General features: G+C 41.9%; 1 protein-coding gene across 3 annotated transcripts in view; it reads right to left on the bottom strand.

The window, feature by feature from the left end:
* Positions 1–13671, bottom strand: part of NR1H2 (nuclear receptor subfamily 1 group H member 2) — a 1405479-nt gene that overhangs the window by 1047763 nt on the left and 344045 nt on the right. The gene's annotated exons all lie outside the window — the stretch shown is intronic.

The following is a 13671-nucleotide window of genomic DNA, read 5'->3' as shown; positions in this document are numbered from 1 at the left end:
GTGGCTGACTAAGTTTGCGGACGACTGCAAACTGGGTGCTATAATAGAGTCTCTGGCTGACATGGAGATCCTCCAGAAGGGCCTAAATGAGACTGATGCATGGTGTCAAAGCCATGGTCTCAAGCTAAATGCAAAAACATGCGTAGTAATCCCCTTTGGAAAAAACACAGTACTCACAAACTACAACACAGGAGGTAATCCCCTGAAATCTGACCCAAGTAGATAGTCAGCTTTCCTTTGATAACCATGTTGCCAAAGTGGTTAGAAAATCCTTCTATGTGACCCATCTGATCACGAAAGAGTTCACATCAAGATCTAAGGATGTAATGGTGCCCCTCTATTCTTCCCTCATCAGACCCATAATTGAGTACAATGCACCAATTGGAATGTACCTGGTTAGACATCTCCAGCAGCTGGAGAGACCACAGAGGTACCTAACCAAGAGGATTACTGGCCTCAAACAGTTGCCCTATGCAGCACGATTGAAAAAGCTAAGACTGTTCTCTGTTGCATACCGCTTTCTCAGAGGCAATCTCTGTCTAATGTACAGAGCCATGTCTAACCCAGAATTGTTGAACATGCTCCATCTTAGCAAAACCAAATCTACTCGAGCTACACGCTCTAGGGGTATAAACCTCAACACAACAATGAATAGAACATACTGGAGGGATAGATTCCCTTCGCAGAGACTTCCCTTACTATGGAACAGGGACCCGATCTACACAAGACAGAGCCCCTCACCATCACTCTTCAAGAGGAACCTTGATGAGTGGATGGGTAACAGAAAGTTCACACCAGGGATCACACCAACAGCACTACTAGATAGGAGCCAAGGGTACTAGCTGCTAGTACAAGGGTCTAGGGAACTACTAAAGGGGCGGTGAATACCACACAGCATGGCTGGGCTAATATATGCCTTCGGGCAGATAGCCCAGTACCAACCTATGAACCTATATATGACATCTCTATATTCCTAAGGCTTTGGCATACTGGCCACACATGTAAAGAATATTGCAACAGTGATATAGGAGGACATCTACAGTTGCCAGGGATAGAAGGCAGTCACCAAAATGATCTTGGAGGATTCCTTTTGAATCTTCAAAAGAATCTTTGAAATAAGTGGAAGGGGTTGAAAAGCATACAGGAACATCCTTGTTCAAGGAAAATAAAAAGGTATCTGTCTTTCAGGCCTTCTTGCATGGAGTCCTGCAGCGGAATCTTGTCAACTGACTGTTCAAACAGGAGAGAAATAGGTCTATTTGAGGAACTCCCCCACAGATGGATCTAATCTTGGAAGACTCCTGATCCAGTTTCCCTTCATGTGGGTCTGCCCTTGTCCTGCTCAGCTTGTCTGCTGCACAGTTTTGCTCTGATGAAATGTAGGATGCCTGCAGACTGTGCTGTGAAGTTATAGCTCAAACTAACATGGCTAGTCTGCAAAGGGGATATGACCTGGTTCACCCTTGCTTGTTGATATACCACACGGCTGTGGTATTGTCTGTAACATGAAGAGGCCCAAGGGACCACAGACTATTCAGATTTGAGTGCCTTGATCAGGGCAAGCATTTCTTTTATATTTGTGTGCTTGCATCTGTCCTTGGTGTCCCACATGCCAGGGATTGTTCTTTAATCCCTCCTAAAACTGCTCCCCAAGAAAAGTATGAGGTATCTGTGGTGACTGACTACTGTAGAGAAGGAGACCTGGATTTAAGCAAATCTGCTGTCTCCACCAAGTGATTTCTCTTGTGAGAAACATCAACTGTAGGACTTTAAAAGAAAAGGACATTGGTGCTGGGACCAGAGAGACTTCAGATACCACTGTCTCTTGCTCATATGGAATCTTGCCAGTGGTGTTATGAGAATCACAGATGCCATGAGACCCAAAATCCTGAAATATTCCATCGCAGTGACCAAAGTCTGAGTGGAAAACCATAGAAATAGCTCTACATATAGATTTGTTTTCTTCCTGTGGAAGAAAAGCTCTTTGAACTGAGGTGTCTAGCTGGCACCCCATGAATACAATCCTGTGAGAGAGAGTCAAAAAAGACTTTTGAATGTTTTCAAGGAATTCTAGCTTGTGTAAGAGATCTCTCACACAAGTGAGAAATTCCTAGCACTTTGAAAAAGACTATGTAAAGATAAACAGGTCATTTAAATATGGAAAAATGTGGACACCATGTAGACTGCAATAAGCTATAACTGGAGCTAGACACTTTCTACACACTCTTGGAGTAGTGGACAGTCCAAATGGTAAGGCAGTGAGCTGATAATGTAATTTGAATGCACAAAACCTTAAGCAATGTCTGAAGTCTGGATGACCTGGATGACTAGGGATGTAATGAGCATATTTTAAATCTAGCATTATCAGCAAACTTGAATGAAGAAAAAGAGGTAACAGGTTGTGAAATGACATTATTTTGAATTTGGACACTAAGACAAACAAGTTTAGGAAAGAAAGATGCAGAACTGGCCTCAAAGCATTTTCTTTCTTTGGCATTAAAAACATCCTTGAATAAAAATGTATCACACCCTGGGGTGGCATTTGATGAAGGACAGGTGGAAATAGAGTCTGGATTGGTGAATGAGGCTTTCCTATGGAAAGGAGGAACTTCCTTCCACTGCCATCTGTAACCTTGAAGAATGATTGTCAGAATCTATTTGAAACTATCTGTTGCCAAAGAGTACAGTGGTGATTCAGACTTTCTAGAAGGGAAAGGACTTTTTTTGCCAAAATTGGATGAGGGTTTAGAGAATCCCTTAGAAAGTTGGAAAAGGAAGGCTGAAAAATCTCATACTTTGACAAATAGTGGGAACAAATGTTTAACACATGAGCCTGACAATTCAAAATTCTGAAAATCAAAGTGGCAGAAGAATACACTTTTGTCCCATACTTATCAATAACCTTGTTTCCATCCTTAGCAGCAAGACTAGGGTTAGAATTAAGTAAATATTTAGCAATACTAGGATTAACTAAAGCTATAACTGTTGGGTCAGGTTTGGGAAAATTGCAAACAGTAACACACACATCCTCTAAAGCTGACAGAACTGGAGGAATGGGTGAAGGTTCTGGAAATTCCATTTGTTACAGCTCACAGTATTTACTGAGAACTGAGAAACCTCAGTCATCTCCCACTAAAAACATTAGTATTTTATGGAAATAATCTCACACAAACAGAAACTCCCAGAGGGAGCTTCCACAGGGACATGCAACACATTCTGTTAAAACAGGGGAGCCTTCCCTGTTCCCTCTCTTAGGACTGACAAGAATGGTTTTCTCTTGCCCACTGAAGGGGCCCTAACAGCCACCCAGGATGTGGCTAAGTCCTGGTGCACAGTGGCTATAGGTGCAACACCAGAGGGATCTGGGGTAAAAGATGAGTGGTCTGCATTACAATTAAGGGCAACAGCAGAGTCACCCACCTGCGGCTGAAGCAAACTGCTTGCCTGCTGTGGTGGGAAAGGCTGTTTTTCTGAACTTTTTCTTTTTCTGGCTGGAAGAAGGACCTACTGTGGGACTGTCAGCTTGTCCCATGTTCAAGCTGAAAATGGTGCTTTTTCCGCAGGCAAAACAGGCAGCAAAAGCCAGGAAATTTTAAGTGTCTTGAAAAATTACTTTTTTCACATAAAAACAGTAAAAAGAACTTAAAAAAAACTTTGTCGTCCCCAAAAGTAAAATGAACACAATTTCTCCACAGAAAAAAATGTTTTTCAATGACTTTAAACAACTTTAAGAGGGCAAGAAAAAAAAAGAGCATGGTCGTTTAAAGTGCAATATATTCTTGTGACAGTCTGTTATAACAAACTCCTAGCTTTAAAATAACTTTCCTGAACTGGAAAGTGTTCTTAAATAACAATTTTGTTTTTCAAACACTAGTCCCCCCTCCCCAAGGGAACTTACCTGCCCATCAAAGGAACAGCACAAGTCAATTGTCGATCCTTAAAAGCCACAGAGGAGCATACTCTGCAGTGGCAGAAAAGCTGTGAAGGGCTTTGCACCTGAATCTGTCCTTTTAGTTAGCTCAGCTCGAGCTGGCTGATGGTTTGTGTGCATGGAAGGTTCCCCTGAAGCTTTGGAAGCTGGCTGTTATATTCTATGCAGGCTATAACCCATATAGCTAAACCTACAACAGCAGTGATCAGTATAATGATCATCATAAAGGTATTGCTCCTCAACAAAAACCTTCATTCTCTATAGACATTTTTTACCTTGGAATGCAACAACACATGCATCTTCACAGAGACATAGTTCAACACCACTGAGAGCATCTCATCAATGCAAGGTTTCAACAGCTACCACGCATTCAGGCCTACTGCACTAGACAAAGGCACTAAAGGAGGTGGTGTCTCTATATCCATAAAACACAATTTCACCTCCTTACTCATTATACAGAATAAGGACCTGGAACTCCTCCACATACAATTTACCATTAATAAAGCTCTTTACCACTTCATAGCTAACTACAGGACCCCCCCTATATTTCCCTGCCTTGGCACATACATCCTACCTGACTAGTATGGAGTCCCTATGCTTTAGGTCAAACAACATTCCCCTAGGGGACTCATCCATCAACTGACAGCCTTATACACCTCCTAGCATGTATGCCCAGAGACTTCTGGATTTCATAAATACAAACTCTCTGGATTAGTCTACACCCCAACTAGGGAGATACAATCCTGCACTTGGTTCACACCAGTATGGGAGAATTCTGTTCCACACCACTTGCAACGTCTTCTCTATTCAAATCAACCATAAAATCAGTCCCAGTCACCATAAGAGTGAAGCTGCAAGCATCTTCAGATACCTCAGTATTCAGAGATTATGAAAAAGGCTACTCTGCTAAAACTGAGTGATGACCTGGCTAAATTCAACATCCCTCTCTAACCTGATGACCTTACTGCATATGCAGAATCCTTTAACACCATATTCTATGTACATATGAATAGCTGCGTAGATGCAACTGTACAACTCTGCAGTAAATACAATGCAATTTTTTAAAATAAAATCATATAGTGGAATCCAAATATAAATAAGTTCTGTCATAAGGGGGATGCTTTGGCATAGTGGTCAAGGTATTTACCTCACAGATACAAGGTTTGACTTTGACTTCTGGCTATTGACTGGGCTTATAGGGGAGGTGTTGACAAAATGGTAAAGATTACCTCACATAAAAAGTACAGGATTTGATTCTGACTGGAGAGGAAAAGTTATTGGCTAGCCTTTTAATAGTTTGCAGACAGACAGTTTCATAGGTAAATACCAGGCTATGAATAAAATAAAAAAACTTACTGCACTAAACAATAAATGCAACTCTCAAGATATCAAATAACTCTTGCACTCAGGCAAAAGACAACCATAAAGCCTTTGTCACGTATGACAGAAACCTCAGAAACAATGCCCTGAACTGCATGGAGCCAACAGTGAACACAAGCTCTGTGCAGTACAGAGCCAACAGTAAATGATATTGTATACTCAGACCCCTGAGGACATAGAGCTAAATTTATTCTCTAGTAGACTGGCTAACTTCAATATCACCCCCCGTTATCCCCAGATCACATAACCCGCAATTTTCACTCCCTTAAATCTCTCCAGAACAAGTCCTCAAAGCACTTTCCAAGGCCAAGAATACTGCTTTTATGAGGCCAGATAACATACCAGGTTGCCTACTGGCCAATTTGAAACAGGACCTGTTAAACTTCTCCCCCCCCTCCCCCCCAAAAGGAGAGATATCTATACCAAACGATTGCAGCCCCCCAAACATCTCCAGCGCCCAAGTGAGAACTGCTCTCTCCAAAGCAAAAAACACAGCATCCATGGGACCTGATGGTGTCCCCGGCTGTGTGCTCCACGAACTCAATGAGGAATTAAACCCACAGCTAGGACAGCTGTTTAATCAAAGTCTTACCTCTGGATACATACCCAGGGAGTGGCGCACTGCAACTGTGGTCCCACTTCACAAAGGCGGTGCCTCCACCGACCCTGGAAATTACCGGCCCATTAGCTTGACAAGCCTTATCTGCAAAGCCATGGAGAGGATCATAATGGACCTCATAAATAAAGACATAGGGAATTTGCAGACTTTGGATCCAACCCAGTTTGGCTTTGTCAAAGGCAGATCATGCCTTTTAAACTTGGTTGACTTTTTGAAACAGTCACCAAAGCCATTGATGAGGAAAGGCAGTCCATACAGCCTACCTCGATCTGGCTAAGGCCTTCGATACAATACCCCACTCGGGTATCATTGAAAAACTCATCAGCTTAAATGTTAACCCATACATCACAAGATGGGTTGCAAACTGGCTGAGTGACAGAACCCACAGGGTCAGAGTTGCTGGCGCTATGTCAGACTCAAAGCCTGTCACAAGTGGTGTCCCACAGGGCTCAGTCCTGGGCCCACTCTTGTTTGGCATCTACTTTTCCGAAGTACAAGCAAACACAGGAGGGTTATGGCTGACAAAGTTTGCAGATGACTGCAAACTGGGCCATAGTAGAAAACACATCTGACACAAATATCCTTCAGAAGGGTCTCACAGAAACGGATAACTGGTGCCAGAGCCACGGCCTAAAGTTAAATGCCAAAAAATGCGTAGTCATACCCTTGGGAAAAACAAGGTTACCTCTAGATACCAAATAGGTGACAATCCACAGAGCACAGAAGAAGTTATCAGGGACCTGGGGACCCAGGTTGATAGTAGTCTGTCATTCGACACCCATGTAGCTAAAGTAGTTAGGAAGACCTTCTACATTGCCCACCTTATCATGAAGGGATTCTCATCTAGATCAAGGGAGGTCATAGTCTCCCTTTACTCATCACTCATCAGACCAATGATTGAGTACAATGCCCCATTCGAATGTATCTGACCCGACACTTGCAGCAGCTGGAGAGGCCACAAAAGTTCCTCACCAAAAGGATAAAGGGTCTCAAAATCTGTCCTATGCTGCCCGACTGAAAGAACTCCAGCTCTATTCAGTCGCACGCTTGCTCAGAGGTGACCTTTGCCTAACATACAAGGCCATGTCAAACCCAGATTTGATGAATATGCTTCACCTCAAAAATCTAGATCCATCAGAGCCACAAGGGCGGGAGACTTAAACCTCGACACGGCTATTAATAGGACGTGCTGGAGGGATAGATTCATCACCCAAAGACTCCCTATGCTGTGGAACAAAATCCCGGTACATGTGAGGCAGAGCACCTCGCTGGCCTTGTTCAAGAGAAATCTTGACCAATGGATGGGAGATCGCAGATATACCCCAGGGATTACCTCAGTGTCACTGCTCGACAGAGGCACAGCAAAATAATGGGTATAGTTCCCCATACTAAAGGGGTGGCGTAAGCCACTAAACGATGGGCTAGGCTTGTAAATGCCCTCGGGCAGATAGCCTAGTATGAACCTATGAACCTATGAAACCCCATAAAGAGAAGCGACTCAATATCAACCTCCAAAAAGGCTTTGTGTCCAATGAAAGGAAGACAGCAACAGTCATTCACCTGCACAATGGTGGGGCATCAACAGACCCAGATAATTAGGTTTACCTTCATTTAGTCAGAAGTAAGTTGTATGATGCACCAAAGTGCTGAAGTACAACCTCAAGATTTCAGAAATGTCGACTGCTACTGTTGCGAATGCACATTGGCATTCGCTCATTTGAATTTGGCATTCCAGGTGCAGATCGCGCTATAGCGGGGATCAGGAAATGAACACTTTCCCTTACTGTAGTGTGATCTCGGAGTTTGTATATTAAAGTAGTAGGGGTGAGGGGGCACAGCCTCCCCCAGATTTGGGGGGGTGCAGGGGGGATGGCCCCCCCTGCATAACGATGTTTGGAGACATTCAGAAATGTTTCTTAACATTCACTGTTGTGTTTATTCTCCAGTAGATTGGCTACGTCCGCAGGGGTCTGAGTACACAATATCATTTACTGTTGGCTCTGTACTGCACAGAGCTTGTGTTCACTATTAGCTCCATGTAGTTCAGGGCATTGTTTCTGAGGTTTCTGTCATATGTGACGATTCATAGATTACTACTCAGGAGGTTGGCATAATGGTTAAGGTGCTTACCTTACAAACACAAGGTGCAGGGTTTGATTCTCACATGGGGTAATTGGCTTGGCTTAAAATGGCCCACAAGGGCAGTTAGCCTAGTAGTAATCTATGAATCTATGAATCTAGTAATCTATGAATCTATGCAGTTCAAAAATGGTCGAATCTGGTTTTCCAGATTACCATTTTCATAATTTTGTTTCGGGGACATATTGAGTTTTGTGATTTAAAGTCGCACAATAGTGTGATCGTACAACTGCCTTTCAACAAAATGAAGATATACCGATAATTATAGACCTACAAGTTTAACCAGTTTCATCTATAAGGTTATGAAAAGGATCATTATACAATTAATAAATGACAATAGGTAACCTATAAATTGTTTACACAAGCCATTCCATTTTGACAAGAGCAGATCCACCTGTTTAACATTGTCGGTTTATTTGAAATGTTGACTGAAGCAACGAATGACGAAAAAAAATCAGTAAACACTGCATATCTAGACCTTGCAAAAGCATTCAACACCATTACACACACTTGGGTATTGTTGATAACCACTCCCATCTAAATGATAATCCTTGTATAAAACTCAATGGATAACAAACTTTCTCACAAACAGAACTCAGGAAATTAGTGTAGGCATTTCTACCTTCTCCAAAAGACTTATCATTAGTGGTACACCCCAAGGTTCAGTCCTTGGGCCACTCGTCTTTAGCATTTGCTTCTTGAAGGTCAAAGCCAATGTTAAGGGCTTATGACTTATCAAGTTTGCAGAGGACTGTAAACTTGGTGACATCATAAACTCTCCAGAGGACACCAAGATCCTACAAGATGGTATTTCTAAAATAAAAGCTGGTGTCAATCATGGACTAAAACTAAATGTCAAAAAATGTACAATGGTCCCCCCTTTGGCAAGCATGATTCCCCCTGTAACTACCACATGGACAGCACACCCATGAAAATCCGGCAGTTAGGGACCTGGGAAGCTATGTGGTTAATAAATTGTCTTTTGATCACCATGTACCCACTACTATAAGAATGACCTTCTTCATTGCATAGCTTATTGGTAAGCGTATGGTGTGTTGGTCCAGGGGTGAGATCATTCCACTGTATATGTCCACTCATGGAATTATAATACACCCTTTGTTATCTACTTGTCCAAACAATTAACACAACTTGAATGGTTACAATGCCTTCTCAATAAGAAAGCAAAGGGCCTAACTCATAAAACCTAGACTGTCTCAAAGTCGTCTCTCTTCTCAATATCATACAGGTTACTGAGGGGCAATCTCTCTCTCATATACATAGCCTCAACAGACCCTCCCCTCTCAGATCTACTGCACATCCACAAAGCCAATGATGGCATAAACACACACTCATTAGATCTTAATATTTTCTATAACATATGTAGATTATGTTGGAGAGACAGATATATCACAGAGAATGCAACTTCTTTCATAGGGTCTTCCTCTCCACATAAAGCAATGTACCTCCCTTACACTATTCAAACATATTCTGAACAAATGGATGGGAAACCATAAATTCACCCTGGTTTAGCACCTTTAACCCATACGGGTGGTGTAACATGTAGATGTGCTGCCCAGTTCTAGATCACTTGTTCTTAAACTACAAGGGATAAAAAAGCCACAGGAATACATGCCTAGACCTCTACAGATCCTCAAAGATTAACAGTCCAGTAAATACCTACGACCCTATAAACCATGCTTCATCTTTTTTTTTTCAATAAATATCTTTATTAAATTATCACATACGACAGAGTCAATCTTACATTTATATAAATGAAAAACAGACAACAGTGGCATCACTTTAGTTGCAAACATACTTCACAGACACCACTGAAACAACTGCAGTTGCAAACATTATACATCTCTTATAATCTACCCAGTCATTGTCGGTTAAGCATCATATGGCTCATTGAAATCCTGCCTCTTAAACCTCATTCCTTCTCTGCATATACTGTTCCCACAATTCCCATTTTTTCTGATGTAGTTTGCTCCTTCTCTTTTCTAAACATCCCAATTCCAGTAGTTTTATCTCTGTTACTATATTCAGTACTTCCAATAAAGCTGGTCTAGACTTTGATTTCCATTTTCTAGTAATTTTTTTTTTTTTGGCAGCCACCATAATTAGAAAACCAGGCTTCACCTTGTCAATTTCTCCTTTCACAGTCAGGGTGGTCTGGAGCATAGTCAGTTTAATCAGTCTGCCCCATACACCTAATTTACAAAAGTAAAACTCCATTCTTGTTTTTCCAGCAATTCATAACATATACGGATTAACCCTATGTAGGGACACATTCAGCAGCCCTAATTTTTCTAGCCCTGACTTGCCCCTCCAAGTACAACACTCTATTAGCTGCTGAATATGTTAAACACTAATCCTAGGAGCAAACACTGCACCAGCCAGGTTACAGCGAGGGATCAGTGTACCTCCCTAATGAAATGTCACCATTTGTAATGCCAACTACAGTCACACCAAAAAGGGAGAAAAAAAGACTGAAAATACTTAACATCTCATTAAAATTTGTTTTTTGCAAAAGGAAAACCATCTGATATAGGGGGCAAGCCTCCCCCCCCCCCACGCATTTATACATACCAACTCAGAGATCACCATACCGCGGAGAAAAGGGAAAATTCTGAGAAATGGCCATCTTGGGCTTGTATATGTAAATCAATTTTTTGGCCATTCAGTCTCTGTATTTTGGGACTCGCTAAAGCTTGTCCTAACATTTCTAATGGTTACTGGGATCAGTTGTTAGAGTTATGGCCCCAAAGTCCTAAGAACACAGCAATTCATCAATTTATCTGACAACTCAGACGAATAATTTCCTGGCTACAACCCAATAACTACTAGCAGCCCAAGAGCTGACAAGGGGAGGGAGATGAGCGACAAGAAAATACAGGCTTGTCTCTCTCAAGTATGGGACAGTGTGCATGCCCTGGGATGCAAACTGCATATTATAATATCCTTGCCACAGACCAGATATACTATTGAGGCATTTGCTTCAAGGAGGAAGCCCATTCTGAAGTGTTGCATCACTTAGACAAGCAGGCAACTTGCTCTCGCTGATGCCCACTGCACAATGAACACTACACGGTAAGTTGGGCATGCTGAGTAGGAAGTTGGAGTTTAAAAAAAAAGGAGAAAAAAAACAATTTCAGTGGCTGATGATGGCACCACTCCTGCCATAAGAACCTTGCCCCTAGGAAGAATGGGGCCACAGAGCTTTCATCCCTGGCTGGAGTGAATGGGCCAACTTGGTGGGCAGGATAGAGGTCTGATGGTCAGCATTAACAGGAAAAAAAATTATCAGCCTGAGAGAGTCTGTGTTTGGATCCCCATACAATAATCTTACAAAAAAACTGTGTGTATCATCAGATCTGCCCCTAACCCATCTCACAAAAATATATGGGTAACAGCATACATCTTGCCATACATTAATGGGTTAATTTTCAAAACCAGTTTCATTCTACATTTTTGCTATGACACTAGGCTTTTTAACTTGTATAAAAACTATAATGCCAATCGGCCACAGCAAAGTTCCAGAAAATGAAAATCTAAAAGGTGTTTAAGGAACCAAACAGAAAACAGGGAGAATAGTTAACACCAGAAAGACTAAAATGGAGTTCCTATTATTATAGTGAGTTCCTCCCATAACTACAGCTATAATATTGCTTTCTTCCGAGCCTTGTAATTTTAGTTTGTAACCTACAAATAGGACAGCAAGGTTCTAAATCCAAATGATAGATGAAAGCTCTAGAATGCATATCAAGGATAACTACAGTAGTAAAAAATGTTCTCCTGCCTTAGAAAGATTGTCCAATTTATAATGCAAAGTTAAGAGAGAACTAAACCCAAAAACTGAAAAAGTACAGATGTCCTAGTCTTCACTGTTGCAGTATTCCTGAAAGAAGGAATGTCCCTTCCCGGGCAGCCCATCACTCGTCCAGCATGGAGTAGCTTGAAAAGGATCTTGTTTGCTCTGTACTTTACAGAGCATAGCGCATAAAAGGGATGTACAGATGCAACCACCAAGAATTGAACTGCCCCAAAAGAGAACAGTTATCATAGGACAAAGGAGTCCATGCACATCCAGAAGGAAAAAAATGAAGAATAAAGAGGAGGGGGTTGGAGGGAGGGAGTGAATACTGCAACAGTGAAGAGAAGGGCATCTACTGTTATGGTAAGATTTTACACAACTGTACTACGTCTTTCTGCATTACTGTTGGAGCATTCCTGAAAGAATGGAGAGTAAAAAAGCTAAAAAAAAAAAAAAAAACAGAATGGGAGGTGGAGACCTGAGAAGAAACCTCAACAAGCTGAGAATAAACCTTAAGAAACACACAAAATGGTTTCAGCAAAACCTGCTCTGGTCCTAGAAACCATATCCAACTTATAATGCTTAGTAAAGGTATGCACTGAAGACGAAGTAGGAGCTTCAAGGATGGAATTGGTGTCCAACCCCTTGAAGGCACCAGAAGAGGCAACAGCCCTAACAGAATGAGCTCTAACAGAAGCAGACAGACTTGCCATGAAAAGAAAAACAAAAAGAATTGTCCTTAGACATCCAGGAGCAGATGCTTTGCTTGGAAACAGCCAAACTCAAAGACCGGGAATAAAAGGAAACTAAAAGCTGATCGGACTTGCAAACAATCCTAGTTTTAGCCAAACAGTACCTGAAGCTGTCTTTGCAAATCCAAGGTATGCAGGACCCTCTCAGTAGTAGTCTGAGGAAAAGGGAAAAATAAGGGAGTTGTACCAACTGAATTAAGGAGAAAGTACAGTTTTGTACCCACCATAAATGTAGATGTTCGAGTGTTCACCCTGCTGCAGTCATCACACTTGGGTTATCCTGCCATCAGGCGGTCCTGCAGTCGGCCCGAATTCCAAAGTCTTGGTCCGGTGTTGGTTGCTGTCGCTTCTTCCCTAACGTCAGTGCATCAGGGGTATATAAGAGGCATCCGACGCCATTTTCTTCAGTTTTTTTTACCCCAGATGTCAGGTGCCCCCAAAAGGTAGGCAAAAAAAAAATGTATATATATATATATATATATATATATATATATACACATATGGCTATATAAAAATAAAACAAAACCCTTAGGTACAAGCAAATACACCACAGAGGTAGTATAGGATAAAGTGGTAGAGATAAGTTCAGCTAGTTCAGAGGGGATGGAGGGAGGGTAACCTGGACTGCAGCAGGGTGAACACTCGAACATCTACATTTATGGTAGGTACAAAACTGTACTATGTTCATCGTGTTACCCTGCTGCAGTCATCACACTTGGGTTGAATCCCAAAGCTAAGGAGGGGAGATGGAGTCAAACAGGGTTAGAAGAAGCTAGTAGGCCCTGCAAAACTGCAGTGGCAAAACCAGCTCTAGTCAGAGTAAAGAGGTAAGTGATAGTCTTTGGTGAAGGTGTGCACTGAACTCCAAGTAACAGCTTCCAGAATATCCTTGGTTGGCACTCCCCTGAGAAAGGCTGCTGATGTAGCTGTAGCCCTGGTGGAGTGGCACCTAATGTTAGCAGGAGAAACGTATGCAATGTCCTATCCATTTAGAAATGAGTCTGTTTTGAGATAGCTTTTCCTTGTGATCCTGTAG

Source organism: Protopterus annectens, chromosome 17.part0 (assembly GCF_019279795.1).
Source record: "Protopterus annectens isolate FY-2018-M chromosome 17.part0, PAN1.0, whole genome shotgun sequence".
NCBI lineage: Eukaryota > Metazoa > Chordata > Ceratodontiformes > Protopteridae > Protopterus > Protopterus annectens.
The sequence above is the reverse complement of the archived record's forward strand: the minus strand, read 5'-3'. Positions and strand labels throughout refer to the sequence as shown.